This window comes from Cygnus atratus, chromosome Z, assembly GCF_013377495.2.
Source record: "Cygnus atratus isolate AKBS03 ecotype Queensland, Australia chromosome Z, CAtr_DNAZoo_HiC_assembly, whole genome shotgun sequence".
Taxonomy (NCBI): Eukaryota; Metazoa; Chordata; class Aves; order Anseriformes; family Anatidae; genus Cygnus; species Cygnus atratus.
In genome coordinates this window covers 71,991,201-72,006,428 of record NC_066396.1, presented here as the reverse complement: position 1 = coordinate 72,006,428, position 15,228 = coordinate 71,991,201, and positions in this window count along the sequence as shown.

Here is a 15,228-nt window from a genome sequence, read left to right as displayed (position 1 = left end):
AACAGGAAAACGTTGCATTTTGTGGATCAAGTTAAGAACAGGCTTCTTCTGAGTTCCCCTTACTTAGTACAGTTGATTTTATTCTGATGCATATTCTGATATGCCATTGTACATTCAAGAATGAAAGTAGAAAGTAAAACTGGAAATACTTTCAGTGCCATTGCAGCCCTAAGTAACAGTCATGTCCACAGCTAAGAAAGAGAGGAGGGAGATTAAAAAGTGTTGTATGTATTAATCTTATGTAATATATAATCCAAATGAGTTGTTGTTCTTATGATGTATTAGATCATGCATCATCAGAGCCAGCTGTCACTCTAATGATGTATTGAGGTAATAAATCACAGTGGGACACACTGATGAAGTATTACTCAATAGATAGTTGTGTCCATATGAAAAGCAATATTCCATAAAAGCCAGAAAAAATAATAATAATAAATGATAAAATAAAATAAAATAATAAAATAAAATAAAATAAAATAAAATAAAATAAATAATAAAATAAAATAAAGATAGATTAAAAAAAATAATAATACACCTTACCAGTGGGGCCTGGAACTGGATTCCTTACTGATATACAGCTGTGGGAAAGAAATTAAATCATAAACTTAAATAGAACTATTACTAACACTAATGCATATTTTCCTTCCAAACAGGACTGGCCTTTGAATGTCCTCTAAGCTATGGTTTTTGACATTGAAGAAGCCCTTGTGGAATATTATTTCACTACTGGCTGCATTTTTATATTGACTACAGGATCTGGTATTCATTGTCTTTGGCAGGTACCTCATAAAGCCTTGCCTCTTTGAAAGGTTACAACGAAAACCTTTGTTGAAGGTATGTATAAAACTAACTAATGATATTAACACAAGTGATAGTAAAATCTAGTAAATGCGATAGTAAATGTAGTGATAGTAAAATAGTAAAAAAAAAAAAAAAAAAAAAAGATGGTAAAATTTTGGGGATTACTTTTTAAGATATAAAACTTAATACAAATGATAATGACTTCTAAAAAAAAGGAAATATTTTCAACCTTTTAGAAATTTCATTTTAAGATTCATTCATAAAGAAATTAAGTTTTAATTATAATATTGATCTCACCTCTTTCACAGAGTGCAACTAATTCAATTATTTCTAATTACATGAGTGGTGTGATCAGGCTAATTTTAAAAGACCATTTTACAAACACAAGTTGCTGTGGAAAGGCCATGTCTCTTCTCTTGCTGCAAATGACGGGAGGGCAGAGGGTCATTATAAATTAAGATTAGGTGCTTGTGATGTTTGTTTAGAATTTGCAAGCATGTTTAAATCAGTCTTTGTCTGAAAAACTAGAAGTTGAAATTTCCAAGGAGAAAACAAGATTAGGCCTTCAAACCTCAAATAAGCCAAAATCCTGTGGAGTCACAGGTCCTGAAGTCTGTAATAACATTTGCAGAAGTAAAATCACTTTTACTGAATTACCCCACGAAATAGTACATGTGGAATTCAAACTGAGGGCACATCTTTGTACCGACAAGAACACTTCACTTAGGAAAGTGATGTTTCCACCCATTGTTACACATGTGGCTGAGATAAGTCAACTTTCTTTATAAGCCCTGCAAACTTATCCTTCCAGATTGCTCAGAAAGATAACAGCTTTCCTTTCTCTGCCAATATTATCCACTCTAGAAACTATCTTACCCAGCTTGATGCGAGTAACCCATAATGTGCCACATGGAAAGAATTTTTCATGACAAGGAGCAGAATTTACCTTAACTTTGTATTTTCTGTATATTTGTACATCTTTATTAGAACAATGTCCCAGGACACATACATGGGAATATCCTATATACACGGGAATCTCCTATATACACTTATCATCCTGCCATAATTACAAAACTGTCTGTATTTGCCATGTGAGGATTTAGGAATAATGTGAGTGGTGCTTGGGAAACTTTTGGTTCAAGAAGTTTAACATGAAGGATAAATCCTTTCATCCATATGGAAATAATGGCTGAGAGCAGTTGCTGTAACTGTGTTTTCTACCAGAATCTGATGTTAGCTGAAATTCCAAAGGAAAGAGAATTCACAGAGATCCAAGGCATGAACCATCTGCACAACATCTGCCCCTACCCCAAAAAAACATATATATATAAATACTGAGTATTGTACACTAGTAGCTGCCTCTCAGACTGGCAAAACTTGACTGGAAATCTTAGGAGAATAGTTTCTCAATACTGTAAGGTTTTGAAAATCCTGTTTCTACTCAAGTTAGAAATAATGAAAACGGAATTTCTAATGAAGTGGGGTACTTCTGCTTCCTACCAAAATAGAAGTACAAAGAAGGTAGAAATAAAACATAAATTAAAAAAAAAAAAAAAAAGTTACAGCAAACTGTTGTGTACCTCAGAAACTATTGGATTCCAACCCAGAGGGAGGTTTTAATAAGTTTTATTATCGTGAAGTTGGTTCATCTATTCTTTCTGAACATACTAAAAAATATATTTTTACTGTAGCAGTGCTATAACACAAACATTGTCTAAGCACCCTAGAACTGCACTTATGCAGTTGCCAATCAATAATTTTCCAAATACATTTTGAAATTGTACAGAAGATTTGGATATTTACTGTCTGTTGATTTTAATAGAAGAGTTCTATCTTTCATATCACTGAGTCACAGATCAGCCTATCTGTGGTGATGTAAAATCTCAAATATAATACTGTGTTCCTTTTGCTTCACTTTATTTAATTAATATATACTTTCCTGAAATCTACATAATGCATCCACAGATAAATTCTTGGTTGACAGAGATCGAAGTCTTAAATCTCACAGACTTCCACTGAGCAAGATTTTATTTACAATCCCCATCTGAAGATCACAAGATCACACAGTGCAGGAAGGACTCAAGAAGTAAACTAGTCTTTCTTTACTGACCTTTTTTAAGTAATCCTGAGTTATATTGTTTACAATTGAAAAAAAAAAAAAAAGAAAAAAAAAAAGCCAAGTGCTACTATGTAGGAAGGGATAAAAGGAGTGAAATCAGTTTCTGGAATTAATTAAAAGATAATATTCACAGAGGAATGGGCCAGTGACACCAATAATTATCACTTGAGATTACACACTCAAAAAGCCCAGTTAAAGAACCAAATACAGCTAATGAGAATTCTTAATTGATAATTTTTCATGCGCTTGGATTAAACTTGTATTTTATCCTTAGTTCATTACACACACAAAATCATTTAGTTTGGTGCCTCTGTGCTCACTGAAGAAGTGCTGTCTTACACAGAGAATGGGCTGTGGAGGGAAAAGATTTCTGGGTGGCCAGAGAGGGAGCCTGCATCATGGTGTAGCCAATATTGTAAAGAGAGTAGAGAAAAAAGAAGCCCAAGAAATTGCTTTTCCATTCAGTTAAAACTGTGAAAATTAGGATTAAGGTCCACAATACCCATGTGTTCATTACTATACAAAGTAGAAGTCACTAAAAGGAAGATACAGCCTGAGGCCTCTGCTATATACTTCTGCACATGGCATACATTTCTCTCCCGTTTTCATGAGACACATTTTAATATTAAGGAGTCTTGGATCACTCCACACCTATCTTCTGCTGTTTGCAGTTTACCAGTTTCTCCTGCCCAAAAATGAATGGTAGTTTAGTAGTTGTCACAGAACAACAAGCACGTTAATGAAGCCTACTGCCGGTCCTCCTCAGGTAACTCTTTAGCAGAGGCTGGCAACTGTCCTCTGTGGAAGAAAGACCATTGGCTCTTCCACGATTATTTATAAGTCTACTTTGCCTGCCAATGTGGGATTGCATTTCTTCTGCTGAGAAATATCATTAGTGAGGTTCCTACAAGGTCTGATGGTCACAAACATGACTCTTAAATGTCACTAAGACAAAAGAGGTGGGCAGGCTGACTACAGACTGATGCAGTGAAAATTCAATAACCAAAGTTATTAAGCAGGTATTCTTTATTATGATGCCGGGTGTGGGGGAGATTGCTCTGCCTAACACACATACACACACCAAGGGTTACTGACAGCGTGCTTATATTAGTGGGATATATACATATTTATTTCATTTCCCGTAAGTCTCTTGCACATTCATCAGGTCTCCGAAGAATCATTAACATAGGTTCCCATCCCTATTCCCATGTGTACTGGAGTCCTTGGGTGCTTGTCCACTGTACTCTGGTGGTCTTTCAATGAAGGCCAGAAGTCTTCCTTGCTGCTAAACTTCTGACCCTTCCTTTCTTTGACAGACTTCAGCAGTCAAACCAGTTCTTGCTGGTTTCATTATCTATGCATACAGTCTTTTACTCCCTTATCTCTGGGGTCATCCTGTCCTTGTGGTTAACATACGATTGTGTTAACTAAGACCTACGGAATCAACATCCTTTACTTTTTTCCCTGTCTCAAGACTAACATTTTTGAAGGAAAAAATGAAAGCATTCAAATGTATAGCTCAATACCATAAGAAGAAATCGCTCCAATTCTATTTCAGTTACATCAGTGTAGATCCATTGTTGGGGTATTGAGTGCACTTGCAGACCTCTGTGCTCCACCCTTGGACCCTGACCAACACATTTGCATGGAGTTGCCTAAAGCCCAGTACTGCCTTACTCCCTGATGGGACAGTGGAACAAGTCTAGCTGCAAGGTCCTGGTCTTCCTCTTCTGGGGCAGCCCTTACATTGAACGCCCTGACATTCAGGGCATGCCTCTACAATTCCTTAGAATTTGCACCAGCTTAAATCGGGAGGCTATGGGACTAAATATGAATTGTGGCTAACAACAGAATGGAAAAAGGAAAGCTTGCAAGGTGTCGCCCTAGAATGTTTCAAATGACCTGTGGCACTGGGGAGCCACTGTCTTCATTTCAGAAGTTATTTAGCAGCTCATTGGCATGTCTGCATGGACATAACGTGTGATCAAGCAGCAGTCCTCCAGCTGGTACGGAATTAACTACCTCCTGAAACAGAAGCAACAAAGTTACAGGCTGCAGGCAGCATACCAAGGCAGCCAGGCTTGCAGCAGACCACAGATGTTCAACCCTGTTCAAAAACTAAAAGAACTACCAGAGCTTGCGTTTGTGTCCCTCTGCATGTACTCCTTGCACTTTATCACCTGAGGTGGTATGGAAAACAGCTGAGTTAACACAGCATCAAGTTATATCGTGTAGAGGGTTCAATAAAAGTCAGGCGGATTTTGTGTCCTACTCAGCTTAAGAAGTAACATTAAAAAAAAAAAAAAAGGTATTGGCAGAATTGCAACCAGCACATAAGTATTGCAGAATATGCTCAGCAGAAGAAACTTACATCAGAAATAAAACACACTTAAGAATTTCACTTAAACACCATAACACCATAAAAGCAAAAGTCACTTGCCTTGCTAAAACAAGAAAAATTTTGTTTTAGAAAAGGAAAAAAAGAAAGGAAAAGGGAAAAAGGAAATTTTATCTCACCAGTTTGAAACTGACCCCTGCATTTAATAATGGCTTCTTTTCGATTGTTATTTCCAGCTGTTTCCCATGCTAAAGTAAAAAAGGTTCTGCTTTCTATTTGCAAGTCAGTGGTGCTTTGGACTGTCATTTGTCATTTCTTTTCATGTCTCATTCACTGAGATGTTTAAAGGCTCAAATGTGTCTCATTTACCATTTTCAGGCACTAATTAGAGCTTCTCTTAATTGTAGGTGGCACAATATCAACATAATGCCAGTTAGCTTGTGTAGGGTCACGAGACTGTTGATGCTGTTGATGGCGTAACTCCTTCTTTCATTATGCTTAATATCACTTTGTTTGATTTTTGCATATTTTCAGTTAGTGCACCATTTAGATTTGAGTTTAAAGTCAAGCTATACAATTTACATTAATGAAAATATATATTGTTTATCACTCATCACTCTGTCAATTTATTTCCATTCCTCATTGCCTCTCCATTATGAACAAACCCATAACACCATTAATTTATTCTTAAAAAAAAAAAAAAGTCATTGCATTCCAGAAAAAGCAAAGCCTACGTCTTCCTTTCCTGTCTGAATGACTCCAAGGCAAAGCAATTGTTTTTAATCTGAAACTCAGTTTTGCACAGTGCTTTCTGCTCCTTTTAACTTCCACTAGAGTTTCACAGACTCTACATCTTCAGACATCAAGGTCTTCTTGAAGAAGGGGCTAACCTGAAGATTTCTTGAAGGAACCTTTTCTTTTCAAGATTATGTTTTCTCCTTTAATCTAACACACCCAGGTCATACCTGGGGGTTTAACAACAGCAGACAATGTGTAATGATCTTCTCAAATTAGTATCTCTGGTAGATGGAGAAAAGAATCCAGACCAAAAAGATTTAAGGATTATGTATATCATGACCTACTTCATCAGAAGCAAGTCTTTCTCTTTGGTATGTGGAATAAAAGAGAACCTCTCGACATTCTCCAGCAGCGCAAAGCACTCCTCAGTTTGTCCCTCGTACTGGGCTTTCTCCCTCTTCCCCTTTTCCTACTCACACTGGATATTATGTTTTTATGTAAAGCAAGACTGAATCTCTTAGGAGTCCTCTCTCTTAACAGGAGACATGTACAAGTTATTAAAGCATCCTTCCTGTGGTGTAAAAAGAATCTGTTACCATGGTAGCTCCATGGAGTGAACTTTATCATGACTAAAAGGTGCTACAACAGTAACAGAAGAGACTCACCATTCATTTTTAAATTATCACAATTATCACCACAATTATTCCATGCTCTGTCTTTCAGTCAGGAAAACTCGGGACTACAAGAAAGTACACAGTACAGACAGCAAATTTTTAAATCTTTCTCTTCTTTTCATTCAAATACGCTTATCTCGTGTACTGCCTCACAAGGGTCTTAAAAAGACCTCCCTCCTTCCAGCTATTGGATACAGTCATTCACACGACTGCTTAAATGAATTTATGTATCTTGTAAGTGACCACAAAACCATCATATTTCTGTTCTCTGCAGCACACATGAGTGGTGGTAGCTGCCTAAATATTTTTACAAGTCTTGGCCAAGGCCAGGAACAGCAATAATGGAGTTACTACTACTGTGGTTTGACACGAACTCGCTTGCATGGTAAAGCCAGCATAAGAAAGAAATGGAGTTTCATACCTGACTATAAACAAACCGATGGAATTAGAGGGTGAAAGGAGTTCCCGAGTAATACATTAGCTCTAATAGTAACCAAAAATCTTGGAATAGAAATTTCCATCCACAATACTGAGCTCCTAGGATATAGCTTTGTGTTTGCAGACCATGTGCAACAGGAAGGCAAAAGCTTCAAAGCTTAGATGCTTCAAGCAGGTTTTTTGTGTTAGAGCAATGACTGCCTTCTAAGGCACTTTCCTATGGATACTGCCTGCTGGAAGGTAAAAGAAAATGCATGCATATGTTGATTTTTAAGCACAGTGCAAATCCACTGCTGTTTTGCAATCTGGTTGGTTTCACAAGTGTGGTTTCAGCAGTAAATTCCTGAGATAATATACAATTTTTCATGATTGACAACTAGAGTTTTGACATTAGTTTTAATGAAGTTCTGATACTCGGGTAAAAACTCCATATATTGCTTATAAAAAAAAAATTATCTGGACTATTGATAGCAGAATTTTCCATGCTTTTTTCATTACTTTTATTTGGTGTTTATTTATTATTATTATTATTATTATTATTATTATTATTTTATTTTACTCTGTTCGATGATTTGTTTCAAGGAAGCCTTATTTAACATATCCTTTTATCTGACAACAAAATTTATAACCTAGAGGCTATTAAAACATCCTTAAAGACTAATAAATACTAACTCCTATAATGCACTTTTTGGATATAGCTCACACATCATAGAATCATATCATAGAATGGTTTGGGTTGGAAGGGACCTTAAGGATTACCCAGTTCCAACCATCTGCCACGGGCAGGGACACCTCCCACCAGACCAGGTTACCCAAAGCCCCATCCAGCCTGGCCTTGAACACTTCCAGGGATGGGGCATCCACAGCTTCTCTGGGCAACCTGTGCCAGTGCTTCACCACCTTCTGAGTAAAGAATTTCCTCTAATATCCATTTCCTCCGAACATATAACCTAAACCTTTCCTCTTTTAGTTTAAGACTTCTTATAAGAGATTACTTCCATCTACTGAACAAATAATGGTATTAGCTATAAAAGAATGAAAGAAAAATAAAAGACAAAATCTGAGAAAATCAGGCTAAGGCTGAGCTTCCTACAATTTGAATTTTCAACTTTATAGAAAATCATGTAGAAAAGATAACTTGTTGCCAAAGATTAGCCTCAGTTTACAGATTTAAACGTGGTGGAGATGACTAGGAGAACTGTGTGTAACAGAGGAAATCAGTATACTATAGGGGAACAAACATCACTTAGCTCTGCAACTATTGTATCTCATGGAAATCTCTTGTGGGGCTGTCATTAGACAAATGAATACCATCCTGCCTGTGAACAAGAATCAAAGGGGATTTATGTTTTATTATTTTTCCTCCCATAAGTAGCCCTCTTTGGGAACCCTTTAAAAGATTCTTCCCTTAAGAATGATAAGATGGTCTCAGGGATGATTCAGGTGACAGATTGTTTGATCACTTCACACTAATTACACCTAAAAAACAGGACAGAACCTGCAGTGAAGCTGGTCAGGGTGGTTTACAACTCCCCGCAAACTGCATCTAAATGGCTTTGGGAGTACAGTAAGGAGAAAAAAAGGTATACCCACCCTTGATCAAGTGGCCCGTTCTGTGGCACACAGCAGCAAGGGGTGGATGTGGGGGTGGGGGGATGACGATTGCAGCTTATGCCTCAGAATTTGTTTGCTCCAGATTTTTCTTGTGCGTGTGTTTTTCAGTTATTTGTTTATTCTAAAAATTATTTTGGAAGGGGCTGAAGGCAATGGAATGCATTAAGGATATCACTGAGCTAATAACTACATTAAAGTGTTTGTGCATACAAAAACACAGCTACTACTGAAAAGCAAACTTGAGGTAATTTAATAGGTTATTTACCATTTTTAATAGCCCATATAAATTTAGGGTCAGCATAGTTTATATACATTTTTATTTAATCAAACAGTTCTATAGCTTGAATGACCAGGAAGAGGCTTTCATTTTGTCAGAAATTCAGGTGTAAAGGATTGAGACTTGTTTGTATTGTTCCAATTCTTGAATCTTCATATGTTAGGTACTTTTTCAAGTAAATAATATAAGACAGTGGGAGAAGACAAACACAGATATATACGCTAAACCATTGGGATCCTTTGTAAAAGTGCAAATTGATATTATTCAAGTGTCTGAATAATCTGGTTTTGAGTATGTCTTTGTTATTTTAGCTCTGTTCTCAGGACAGGTAGAGGCCTGTTCTTGTAAACATGCAGATGTAACACCTGCTGTTAAAAAAAAAAAATAATAATAATATTGAGAGAACCAATTCCTTTATTTATTATTTCTCTAACTGTAGATAGCAATAACAGACCCATTTTACCAAGACAAACAGTGCAGAAAACCTATAAAGCCCTACAAATAGCACTATAGTGTCATTGTGCTGTCACCCCCAATCCAGTGGAGTGAGGCTGCAGAGAGGAAAAAATACCATTGTGAAAACAAAATTGGCAGAGATTTGTGCAGAGACTGGCCTGAAATGGACGGATGTGTTACCTCTACCATTAATGCATGCAAGAAGCATTGTGAACAGAAAACGTGGGCTGCCACCTCATGAGATTTTAATGGGCAGGAATGGTGGGCATAGTCTACACAAGCATACCTAACAAAGTACAAAATATTCTGTGCAAAAGCCATTTGACAAACTGGTTTCCACCAGTTTGCTTCTCCCCTGGCTAGGAGGATCAGAATTAGAAACTGCTATCAAAAATATATTTCCTGTAACAGAAGAGATGGGTAACACTATTTCAGCCTTACAGATAAAGGCAAAACAAGCATCTCAGGTTGGTCTGTGAAACTCAATGGCATCAGATATGTGATCATTGCTCAAGGAGGTACACTTGTATTAATTAACACCACCTGCTATATATATTAAGACCAATATAAGAGAATAAAAATGGACATATAATAATTAAAAAAAAAGTCAAGATAAACTTCAGATACTACATAAAATACCTAGCGAAAAAAAATTATTATGTATATATAATAATAACCTGTGTCACATGGAAGAATGGGTTGAAAAACAAACAAACAAACAAAACAAACAAACAAAGCAGCCTAAAACAGAGCTGAGGTATATTTACTTGGCATTATTAGAATTGGTGGTTGTGCACATATTGGTAAAGTTGACCTTATGTTATGGCAAATAGCCACAAGAAAGGATGGAAGAAGGCATGGCTCAAGGAGAGGCCAGAGTAATGATGCTGAATATTGGGGATGTGGATGAAGAGAGGGGAAGAGATTGGACTAATAACTGTATTTTTTTATAAAATCTAGAGGCAAGAACAAATGATGGGTAAGCATAGCTCACTCAGTTATCAGTTCTGAGTTCTTGGGAGTTATTAGCTCCGTGTACCATACTCTAGACCTTCAAGAAACTGTTGACTCTCAAAGGGGAAAATGTGGAAGAAAAATAGCTGATGTCTCATAGGCCTCTGCAGGACTCATTGGTCAAGAAACCTTTAAAGTTAATGGTGTTGCCAGTCAGCACAATTTATTAACAATGGAATGGATTATTTGTAAGAGAGGCCTTCTGGAGACTGCTTATCTGAAGGATGTCAGTCACTGTTATTTACCATATCCTTCCTATCTGACACTTTTAGTGAAGAATGGGTCCTATATCCTAACTACATACAAGTGCTGTAACTGCACCATGACAGCAGAAGCTCTCTCGTATACTAATAAATTGTTCCTGATCTAAACAGTGTTTGGTTATTTCTGGATCAACTACATAAATGTGACACAGCCAGAGACTTTTTTCTCTTCCTTGATTTCCTCTCTCTTTTTTTTTTTTTAATACTTGTTTTACCTACTTTTCTTTCCCTACATTTGCACAATATTTTGAGACCAGCCTAACCTAACATCTTAATATGTAACATTATGAACTAATTCCGGGCCATCTACACAACACAGCTTTAATAAAATAAAATAAAATAAAAAACAAACAAACAAACAAACAAAAAAACCACCTTCAGTCTGCACAACTGAAATACAAAAAATATATAAAAAAAAATATTTTCCATCATACCTTAAAAATCCTGTCTGCCTGCCCCACCATCTGAATTTTGGCATGCATGGGAATCATATTTTAGAGTATTATAAACACCATACACATTCAAGCTTCACAGAACACCAGAAAGAATCAGATGTTACCATTAGTAATCAGAAGCCTAACACAGATGACCAAGATACTTGTTTAAGCCTACTGAATTACAAACCACATAGATCCCCACAGTGCTTGTTCATCTGCAAGTACATTGTGTTCAAGCCCTGCAGGAATACAGTTATGTAGCAGCAACTTTTTCAGAAAACATATGTTTAGATATAGAAATAAAGGTACACATGCTGGCATGCAGAAAGAAATGCATTGTACCTTCCAACATCAGTAAATGAAATTCAGAACTTTCAAAACTATATTCCACATATTTAGAAGCTATTTGCATGCAGAGTTCAGACATTTCCCAAGACAAGCTACATTAGAATTTTAAGAATGGAATTTTCAGTGGGACAAATTCTTCCTTGTCCCTATCTATTCTTGGTAATGATGGATTATAAAAAGCAGGATAAAATCTACAAAATGTGACAGTGTCAGTCCATATAACAGCAAATGAGAATTCATGCTACAAATCTCCATTGCATTTATCTTCTTTACTAGCACTTTCATCAGGATGATCCATATTGCATTTTTAATGACACCTGGAAAGGAAATCTTATGAATTAAATAAAGAAAAAAGGAAAAAAAAAAAAAAAAGATAATGTGGCCACTCATCAAGCCTTACTGAGTTCTGTAACTTTATAAAGAATTTACTAGTATGAATGACATTAGGAGTTATATTAATGTGCCTTATTTTTAAGACATAATTAAACAAAAATTTAGCTTTAGTAGAGCAACAGTATGTATACTGATTGTTAATTGTGAGTCATACTATTTGCTCTTCTACCCCTTTACCTTGAGAGCGTAACTACTGGATACTGGAATTATTTTACAATATGCATTGACATTGCCTGTTTCAAAATCCAATATATCATCAAAATAAGACACATTTTCCAAGTGATCATCAGATTGATCTTTCAACTTCTTGACCTTTAAAGTACTTACATCCTATGTAAATAGGATGTTAGTACTGAAAGTGAAGATTTAAAAAAATTAAATGTGTGTTAGACTTCAATTTTACCACAAGAAAAAAAAAATCAAATTAGTTACAGGCTTTGTTCAATAAATAAACAAATACATAAATAAATCTGTTATCTTTAAATTCAACCCAAGGAAATGTGCTCTCAGGAAGGCAGAAAAGCTTAGTATAAACTCTTAATAATGGTGGAGATGGCTCAGTATTGTACAAGCCATTAAAATCTTACAGAGGTTAAACATATATGTGAAAAACATTCTCAATCATGGAATAAGGGATTTTAATCTGATAGATATTAGTCTGTTCTAGATGTAATTTTTTGTGTCATAGAAGTCTTCTTATAAACATTACAAAACACCCTTACAATGAAATACAAGGGCTTAAACTTGTGCAGAGTTCAATAACATTTTGGAAGGTAAAATTTTCACACCTTGATCTTACAAATATTTGTAGCTTTCCACAGGACAGTTCATCTGAGTATATTTTGTTAACAATGATACATTAATGTATACTTGACACAAACTTTGATGTAATTTATTGGCTCTTCATAGCTAAGTAGTTACAAATGTCAATAACTAACAAAAAAAAAAGTAAAAAGCTGTTGCTCAAAAATTAGAGAAAGCAGGAAAAATCATGTTTATGCTTACAGTGTAGTTCCATATTATAGCTGATTTTGTTCTCTCTTTTTTAGCAGTACTTTTTGGTTCACTTTCCCTGTTTATTTTCATAAGACGTGACTGAAAGTACCAGAATCTCTGAACAAGATTTTCAAATGAATGTAAGAGACTCACTATTCCACTGGCAGTGGGAATGAAAGGCATTCAGACACTTTGGAATATCACATTTATTCATTGACTGGTTTCAGCTCTGTAAATATAGTCTGCCAAATGCTCATGCAGTACTTAAGATTTCAGTTTGAGACAAAAATGAATTAAATGTAGCATGGCTCCTTCCAAAGCCTGAACACAACAGAAACATTTAACCTTTAAGCATTCATTTGGAGCATGAGCTAAATATAATGCATTCACACTATGCACGACAATACAATGAACCAGAACCACTAATGTACTTATTGTTTGTCTTCCTCTCAGACATTTCGTTTTGTTTTGTTTTATTTTTTTAAACAGAATATTCAAAACTTTTTTTTTTTTAACACATTATCTTTCATAATATAAATGGTAGTTCTTCATCCATATCTAATAACATGTATTTTATAACTTCTGCCTCATCTTCTGCCTCTGTCAAATACTTTCTCTTGATCTCCTTCTATACCTTCTATCAGTACGTCCATGGACCAGAAGCAGTCAATATGCCACCCATGGGCCAGAAGCAGCCAAGACTTCTGAAAATCCTTTTTTATTTTTTTCATATGTTCAGTATTTCACAAGATCATGCCATGATACAAACAATATACAAAAAGACTTCCTTTCACCTTTTCTGAGACACAGGCACATACCAAGTATACTGTCTCCAGACTGGAACATAAAACACTTGTTTTCATTCAAATCCTTGCTGTAAGCATGTCCTGAAGTTCCTTGATTATACCTTCATTCTAGAGTATATTACATTTTTAAAGAAACATTTTCTATTAATTTAATACAAAAATGATTGAAAGTGATATTCCTTAAATGTTTTGGAAGTGTTCCAACCTGTGTTAATACTTAATTGGAATGTGCCTGAGGCAATTAACATACATTCACTTCATATTCACTATTGTTTAATTCTTCCTTAGGATGAAGGAAAATTGTAACAACATGACTGATGGCAACAAGATAGGGTGATGCACAAATAAGGTTAATGAAAATGACCTCTCATAAGAAAGAAAGTGTTGAACTGAACAAAATAAAACACTCTTAATAAAAGAAAAAATAATATTTAGCAGAGTTCTTTCCCCTGTCCTGGTAATAAACAAGCTTTCTGTTGACCATCCTATTTTCTTTTCTTGGCTGAAATGTTTTAGAGACCTTTTGCTTTTGCTTAAGCAGAGCCAGGATATCAAGTTTAGGTCTGTGGGGGACAGATCTTTACTGAAAGAACATTCAGACAGAAACCACTGATTGTTTTCTCTAAGTGAGGACTTCACAGTCTATTTTTTCCCTCTCTGAAGAGGCACTGTTGCATTTAATTCCTTACTAAAACCATGGTGACAGTTTTTCAAAAACTTCTGATGGCAGCGCAAGTATAAATAGGATCCAGTGCAATCAGATGATCAGGAAGCTACTCACCTTTAAAATCCTTCCTGCTCAGATTTAATTCAACAAAATGTAACATTTTCTCCGCTCAAAGTTTTGTTTAGTCAGGGGACTGTACACCCTAGCAGTGATTAGGTACTTTCTGTACCAAGAGTTCAAATAATTTCTTGAAAGTGTAATGATAAAGATCTTTGTCATGTTAACCGGCACTACAAAGCTCTTGCAAACAACTAATGGAAAAAAACATGGAATCTATGCCCAGAAAGATACTTTAGTAAATATTCTTCATTGAGACAGTGAAGCCCACCTGCACCAAGTCACTGCATTCACTGAAATGTATATATGCATGTGAAATGTATAACCTGAAGATTGTTTCCATCCATAAGAGTTCTTTTACAAAGAGCTTACTCTGGTCTGTAGAATCATATCTGGTACTGCTGACATTTAATTACATCAGGTTCCTACCAGAAGTTTCAGATCAAGCAGCTACCACTGTAAAACAAAACACGTATTTTTGTTCCGGTGAGCAGAATACAGAGTACCTAGGCACATCATCCTCTACAAAGACTTTCAGCAATCCTGTTAAGCTTCTGAGACTTGAAAAAGTTTTTTTTTCAGATCATTTTCAGCAGGTTCATGTCTTTCTGCAGATTCAGGTACCTTTTAGAAGATTCCTATTCCATAGTACAGCTGCACCCTCAAAGCCAGCTAAATTGTAAAACGTTGTTCTACACAATAAATAGCTCCTACTCAGCCAAAACATAGTTA